Below are 8,271 nucleotides of genomic sequence, written 5' to 3' on the forward strand. Positions count from 1 at the left end.
AGAAACCCTGTCTCGAAAAACCAAAAAAAAAAAAAAGCCAAAAAAAAAGAAGAGAGATAAAATTCATAAAACAAACACTGGTACAAGCCGGGTGGTGGTGCACGTCTTTAATCCCAGCACCCAGAAGGCAGAGGCAGGTGGATCTCTGGTGTGGGAAGTCCTTTTGTATATGTGTTCCTTTTATTGGTTAATGAAGAAAGAAGTCACTTGGCCTGTGATAGGGCAGAGTAGAGTTATGTAGAAAAACTAAACTGAATGCTAGGAGAAAGTAGGTGGACTCAGTAGGACACCATGTAGCCCTGCAGGAAACAGGTACACCAGAATCTTGCTGGTAAACCATGAGTCTCATGGTAAAATATAAAATAATGGGAATGGGTTAATTTATGATATAAGAGTTAGCCAGAAAGGTGCTTAAGCTATTGGCCAAACAGTATTGCAAATAATACAGTTTCTGTGTGTTTATTTGAGGTCTGAGCAGTCAGGAAACAAACAACAGATCTCTGTGTGTTCAAGGCCTGCCTGGTCTACAGAGTAAGTTCCACGACACATTCCAAAGCTACAGAGAAACCTTGTCTCAAAAAATAAACAAACAAAGAAAAAAGAAAAGAAATGCTAGTACAGCTAAATTTCCTCATATTGACCCTGAAACAGTGATAGTGAATGATTTCAATGGCCCACTCTTGTCAATAGCCAGGTCATCTTGACAAAAAGTAAACAGAAAAATGCAGTAGATAATGCTATAAAGCAAATGAATCTAGTAGACGTTTACAAAACATTTCATCCACACATAGAAGGAAGCAAAGAAAAGCTCAACAGATGCAAGAAAATTGAGATCACACCCTGCATCCTGTCTGACCATCCCAGATTCAAACTGAATATCATCAATACAAGCTCATGGAGCTTAACAATTCACTACGGAGTGAAAAGTAGGTCAAGATAGAAATCAAGAAGGAAATCAAACCTTCTTAGAACTGAATGAAAAAGAAAGCACGATACACCCAACCAATGGGACACAGTGAAGGCAGGGCTAGTCCTCCACAATGGGAAGGCCCAGAAGACACGCTCTTCACTAATCCTATAAGACGTAAAATAGTGAGAGAGCACCAGCACATTGAAGAGCTTTGTTGTCACCCTTCACCTTGTGCCAGATCTTAGGGTTGGAGATGTGGCTGCTCAGTTGGTTGAATTAAATGCAGTGGGTTTAACTGGGCTGCAGTGTAGCAGGGGCCAGGTGGCCTCATTGATTTTCAAGGAGATCGTAGTTATCATAATGGCCAGCACGGACAAAGCAAGGCTCATAATGGCCTAACGCAATGGTCAGCACAGGCAAGGTGAATTTTATGGTAGCATGACTTGCATGGAGCTGTTTTTAGGCATGAAATAGATAGGAAATCTATTGAATCTTTGCTTGACCTGTATAAACAGAAAGTTCCTCAAACAAATGAAAGAAAGGGTGCACTGAATCATGGCAAAAGGGAATCTTGGTCCATGGGCCAATTTCCAAACTTGAGCCAGTTTGTAGACCCAGAATCCCTTGAACATAGGGATAGCCAGGTTCCCCTGAGGAAAGACTTTGCTAGAATACATAAAAGTTTTTACTGTGAGTCTTTCTCCAGTTCTTCCCCAGAGGGACACATGGCCTTTCACAAGGGTAACTGTACACTGTGAGAAAGGAAACAATCAGACTTTCTGGAGTCTATCAGACACTGTTTCCGAATTGGCACTGATTCCTGGTGATTCCAAGAAACCTTTTGGCCTTCCAGTTAAAGTATGGGCTTATGAAGCTCAGGGGATTAATGGAATTTTGGCTGGTCTGATTCACAGTAGGTCTAGTGGGTCCCTGAACATCCTGTGGTTACTTCCCAGGTCCCAGAATGTAAAATTTAGATAGAAATATTTAGACATAGGCAAATTCGCACCTTGGTTTCTTGACCTATAGAATGAGGACTATTATGGTTGCAAAGTTTAAATGAAAGCCTTTAGAGTTTCCCCTGCCAAAGAAAATAGTGAATCAAAAAGAGTATCATATCCCTGAAAAAATTGCAGAAATTAAAGCCACCATCAAGGACTTGAAAGATGCAGGGGTAGTGGTCCCCACCACATCTTCCTTTAACTCTCCTATCTGGCCAGTGCAAAAGACAGACGGTTCACGAAGAATGACAGTTGACCATTGAAAACTCAATCAGGTAGCGACTCTGATTGCAGCTGCTGTACCAGATGTGGTGGCCTTATTTGGGCAGGTTGACACATCTCCTGGTGCATGGTTTGCAGCTATTGATCTAGCCTATTACCTGTCCACAAGGACCACCAGAAGCAGTTTTCTTCCAGTTGGCCAGGCTAACAGTTTATATTTACAGTTTTACCTCAAGGATTTATTAGGTCTCCTGTCCTGTGTCATAACTTAGAAGACATCTTGGTCATCTGTCTCTTCCATAAAATATCACATGGGTTCACTATATTGATGACATTATACTTACTGGAGCAAGTGAGCAAGAGGTAGTAACCATTTTGAGCTCATTGGTAACACATATGTGTGTCAGAGGATAGAAAATAAACTCAACCAAAATTCAAGGACCTTATATCTCAGTGAAATTCTTAGGAGTCCAGTGGTGTGGGGCATGCGAAGATATTCCTTAAAGTTATTGCACTGGTCCCTCCCACCACCAAGAAAGAAGCACAGTGTTTAGTGGGCGCATTTGAATCCTGGAGACAGAACATTCCTCACTTGGGTGTGTCACTCTGGCCCATACATAAAGTGCCCTGGAAAGCTGCTAGCTTTGTATGGGACCTGTAGGCAAACCTGTAGGACATTTTATTAATTGGTGATTGATATGGGAGGTCCTGGGCCATTGTGGACTATTCTGTCCTTGGTCTGGTGGTTCTGAGTTTTACAAGAAAGCAGGCTGAGCAAGTCATGCAAAGCAAGCCAGTAAGCATTACCCCTCCATTGCCTCTGTATCAGCTCCTGCCTCCAGGTTCCTGCCCTGTGGGAGTTTCTGCCCTCACTGCTTTTGATTGTGAATATTATGTGGAACTGTGAATGAAATATAGTCTTTCCTCCTCAAATTCCTTTTGGTCATGGTGTTTCATCACACTAATGGTAATCCTAACTAATATTTGTATACAAGTTTATGTTGATATGTATGTATATTTATAAACAAGCATATATTTATGTGTATGTACACATATTTTTATATTTTGTGTTTTATTTGTTTAGGCTGTCATTCTGGTAAAACTTTAACAAGGCCTCTGGTTCTAATTGTGGGGGAATACTGAGGATTAGACAGGTAAGTGGTAGTGGGGATATGGATGGGTATGGATAGGATTAACTAAAATTAGGAGAGTATGAAAAAGTCTTATGGAAACCTAAGGCCAGTAAGGTAAGGGTAATAGTTGAAAAGGGTTGGTTTTTGTTGGGTTTTTTTTGAGTTCAAACAGAAGCCTGCTGTATGGGTAGGTAGTGCTGTTCCCAGAAGACATATATTATTAAACAAATATTGCAGAACAAGTCACTTCCATATGAGTGATTTATCAGGGAGGGCCTAAAGGGCTACAAAGCAAACATACGCTATTTTCCCGGCTTTTGGCTATCCATTGTGGCGGTTTGAATAAGAGTGTCTTAGTGAACTCTATGTATTTTTTTTTTTTTTTGGTTTTTCAAAACAGGGTTTCTCTGTAGCTTTGGAGCCTGCTCTGGATCTAGCTCTTGTAGACCAGGCTGGCCTTGAACTCACAGGGATTCGCCTTCCTCTGCCTGCCGAGTGCTGGATTAAAGATGTGCACCACAACCGCCCAGTGAGCTCTGTGTATTTTAACACTTGGTTCCCAGTTAGTGATCTATTTCGGGATTGTTAGGGCATGTGGTCTTTTGGAGAAAATATGCCACCAAAGGTGAAAGTCTTTGCAACCTCTGTAGCTAGAAGAGGGGCAATTCATGGAAGGCAAGAAGGCAGTTCAGTTTAACGTGACTCAGTAGCCAGTGCTGGTGCACACTTCTGGAGTCTGACCCCAAGCAGTTGATTTTAGACATATTTAAGCACAGCACAATTTGGTGAAAACTTATTCTGATGACAATTAACTCCATCCTGTGTGCGCAAGAAAGCATACATAAATCTCCTTGAGGAACAAAGTAAGCTAAATAAATATCAGACATGACTACATAGAAACTCTGTAAAATGCATGTGACACCAAAGATGGGTCCTGTAGATTAACTGAGGAAAACAAGCTTATGATAGGGGTCTTGGAGAAGATCTGGTGTGGTCTCCAGCCACACAGATAGCACAAAGGTATCTAGGATATTGACCACACCTAGAAGTCCAGCCTTCTGGGTGTTTAATGGGCTATGCATCCCTTCCTTTGAAGCAACAACCTTGTGTGCTAATATTCCAGGTTCTGCTAGTGCTTGTTTGTGAACACAAAGACTTATATGACTCATATGACTCCCGTTTTTTACTTCTTAAAGAGAAAATCATGGCTGTAATAGAGGCCAAGGTTGAATGCTTTGCCTTCCTGAGTAATCTAACTATAATAGATGTATGTAACAGAATTACAAGAACAGCTAAGAGAGAACCAGGGAAGGGGAAAAGGCATCTTAATAATGATGACCACCCAAAGGTCACTTGAGAGATCTTTTCTCTTCGTATAGTTCATTAATTTGGCAACCAATAGTGTGAGATAAATCTGACACATTAAAGCAGCACATGACAGGACTTTATCGGTTTGGGCTTGAGTAATAGAAAATCTGTAATAGTTCTATATTCACCTATCTCTTGGTTAATTTCTACAAAAATGTTTGCTGTAATATTTGTAGTTTCACTAATCATACAAGCTATTCTTTAAAACTCTCCCTGTATTACAGTAATGATTCCCGGGACTGGTAATAAGGAAGCATGAAAAACAGTCTTTAGCGTGGTAAAACAACATTATATCGTCTCCAATCACAGGCACGCTTTTTACCCCTGAGAAAAATCATTTGAAGTCTGCATTGACAAGCTGATAATTAACATGTAATATAAATCAATAAATACGACAGCATCATTTTTGGGTCGGCAGTATTACGTCCTTGTTGTCTTCCCACGGTCTCTGCTTGATGAGTTAGTCTTGATGTCTCCCCAAGTTACCAGCTTCCTCTTCCTTTTGGGACATATCCTCTTGATGTGTTTGTTGTCTCCTTTCAGGCCCTTTGTTTGTCCAGTGGTCTCCAGGATGCTGCCCTGATCTGATGCATCAGAGTGGGAGCCATCTGGGACTTCATTCCTTTTCTGGGAAGACACCGCGTAAACTCACCTTGATGTTAGAACAGCAGGCCATTTCCATTGATTAGTTTCTTGATCTTTCCACTTCACATATACTTTAGGCTGTTTCTCCTTTAGGGAAAAATGCTTTGGGGCAGCATAAAAATCATTATCCTTTAAAGTAAAAAAATTTAAAGTTAGCGTGGCTAAATGTAGCATGGTATGTGGGGATTTAGGTGGGCATATATACTCCCTTTTATTGTTAAAAACTGCCACTTAATCATTTGTGGTGTGTCCACAATAGTTTGTCACTGTGCATTATAAGGGACTCCAGTAACATGATTAATAGTCCATAAATTGCAAAATTCTATAAAGTGTTGCTAGTATAAACAGGACCATTATCCATTTTTAGCTGTATGGAAATCCTAGAATGAAAATGTGCCAATAAGTGACTAATGGCATCTGAGCTTGTTCCACTCCTGTGAGTCGAAGCAACAATCATACTAGAAAATGGCAGCCATTATGTGTAAATGTTCAAATTCTGAGATATGAGTAATATATGCTTGTCAAATAGTGTCGGATTTTAATGCTCAATTATTAATCCCACCAGTAGATGGCAGTGGTGTGAAGAAAGAACAAGAAGGTGACGCCTTTCCTGAGACCTTTGCCAGGCAAGGAAAGAAAGACTTAGGGGTTGGGTGGACGCCAGCACATTGACTTGAGAATTAACAGATGTTACGGACCTGGGAAATTAGAATGAGCATGAATATAAGTTATGAAAAATATTGATATGTGTCTGGAGAGAAATACATGTGAAATAACATTAGTAGTGGGGTTGAGTCTTGCAGTTTCTAAAAGAGAAATAGGTTGAGCACAATATTCAGGGTCAGTTAAAAATAGTCAATGCTTCTGGCCTTTAATCCCAGCAGTTGGGAGGCAAAGACTCTCAGATTTCTGTGAGTTCAAGACCAGCCTGGTCTACAAAGTGAGTTCGAGAACAACCAAGGCTACAAGGAGAAACCCTGCCTTGAAAAAAATTCATAAGAGTTGACTGAGTATGGCGAGTTCAGGCTGTCGAACTGTACAGCCAGGGATAAGTTCAGTTTTTCTTTCTTTGCTATGTTTTCTTTTTGTGGAGTATGTGAACTTTGTATATAAAACATGTGTTCCTTATTCTTTTGAAGGGCCATCTGTAAAAGCATTAAAAGCAATTCTTATAGGATTCTTAGGTATAATTTTAGGTAATGTCCATAGGGCATCTTCAAAAAATCTTAAAAAGGGATCTTCAGGGTAATGATATTTGTAGATCCCAAGTAACATGCTAATGCCACCTGCCAATTACTATCAGACTAGAACAAATAATCAACCTGCATTTTATTAAATGGTACACTGATTTATATAGACTCTTTACCAGTAAGTTGTTTATGATATGTCCTTCCCATCATTATTAAGTCTATAATTTCTTGTAAATAAGGAATTACATATTGTTGCAGAGAATTATGACAGGCATAAATTTCTGTAATATCATTAACTTGTTGATACATAATTCCAGTAGGTGGTAAGGAAGAAGAAAGTGTAAGCAATTGATAAGGAATTAGGGGATTAATTCTATGCTATCAATTTAGCAGCAGCATTATTTAATAAGTTAATAACTCTCTCTGCTTTGGGTGTTATGTTTCTTATAGAGGTTAACTAAGAGTTTTCTCTAAAAGCCTGTTAGTGAAATTTCTCAGGCAGAGTACTGATGGCTGGGGAAGCTCTGACCAGAAACATGGACTCTACATTGAAGATGACTGGATAAGACACTGAGGAAATGTCTGAAGCTTTTCAGCAAGAATCCCTGGAAAGCAAGAAGCCAAGGCTGATGGTCACTGCTTCAGTAGCTGGTATCATTTCCACCATTGAGTCTGCCTATGAGATACCCCAGCTATCCCAGATTACATCATGAAGTACTGGGTGAGAAATGGAGCTGCATCTGAGAAGCTTATTGATGGATTCGCAACATATGCACAAACCTTCTCCCTGACTGACCCATCTAACAATGGAATTGGTGCCCCAACCTCAAGCCCTGGCCCTGAAGGTCCCTACACACAGGAATCTGGGATCTTGGCCTACTATGAGGTTTGTACCTTCCTCACAAAAGGAGCCACTCAGATCTGGGAAGGCTCTCAGGAAGTGCCCTATGCCTACCAAGGAATGAGTGGGTTGGCTATGACAATGTCAGGAGCTTTCTTATCAAGGCCCAGTGGCTTCAGCAGAACAATTTTGGAGGTGCCGTGATCTGGGCTCTTGGCATGGATGACTTCAGTGGCTCTTTCTTTAACCAGGGCAAGTTCCCTCTGACCTCTACAGTGAAGGAAGCCCTCAAGGTGACCAGTGCAAGTTGCATGGTCTCTGCTCATGAGCATTCATCTGGTAAATGCTCCGCTAGACAGTGGGAGTAGAAATGAGAAGAACACAACTGAGCCAGTGGATGCTCTGCCTTCTGTGACAAGAGAATAATAAAGATGCCTTCCTGTGTGGCCTGAATGCAATCTAATCCCTGCACATATCCCAAGTGAACCTTGTCCTCAATCCACCCATCATGAGGAGACATGGCATGAGCTTGACCTTTAAGCTTTTCTCATTACTCTGAACAGAATGGTATCCTTTGTTTTTTTGCAGAGCTCCCTTGCTCTTCCCTAAATTACTAAAATAAAATCAGCATTCGGAACATGAAAAAAAAAGAGTTTCCTCTATAAATTAAATTAAAGAGCAGAGATAAATCTTTAGTGGTAGTAGGCAGATAAAGATGTACATAACTGACATGGTCCAAATTTTCTTTTGATTGGCAATTGAGGGACATTGTTTGGGAAGTTCTAAGCAGAAATGATTATGGCAATAGTATATCCTAGATCATTGCTTTTGTGTTTTATCCAGAGCTATGTTCAAATTTGTTTTTTGAGTTTATTTACCATGGAAGTTAAGTACTCATTTAAGTAGTGATCAGGTGAGCAGGAGAGGAGAATGTCATCTGTGTAATGAATGGCCAACATAT

The 8,271-nt window shown here is 40.4% G+C and overlaps 1 pseudogene; it reads left to right on the forward strand.

The window, feature by feature from the left end:
- The first annotated feature begins 7,047 nt into the window (after positions 1–7,047).
- On the forward strand, positions 7,048–7,736 carry LOC101986346 (annotated as a pseudogene).
- The last annotated feature ends 535 nt before the right edge of the window (positions 7,737–8,271 follow it).

The sequence above is a fragment of the Microtus ochrogaster genome, unplaced genomic scaffold (assembly GCF_000317375.1).
Source record: "Microtus ochrogaster isolate Prairie Vole_2 unplaced genomic scaffold, MicOch1.0 UNK77, whole genome shotgun sequence".
NCBI classification, from domain to species: domain Eukaryota; kingdom Metazoa; phylum Chordata; class Mammalia; order Rodentia; family Cricetidae; genus Microtus; species Microtus ochrogaster.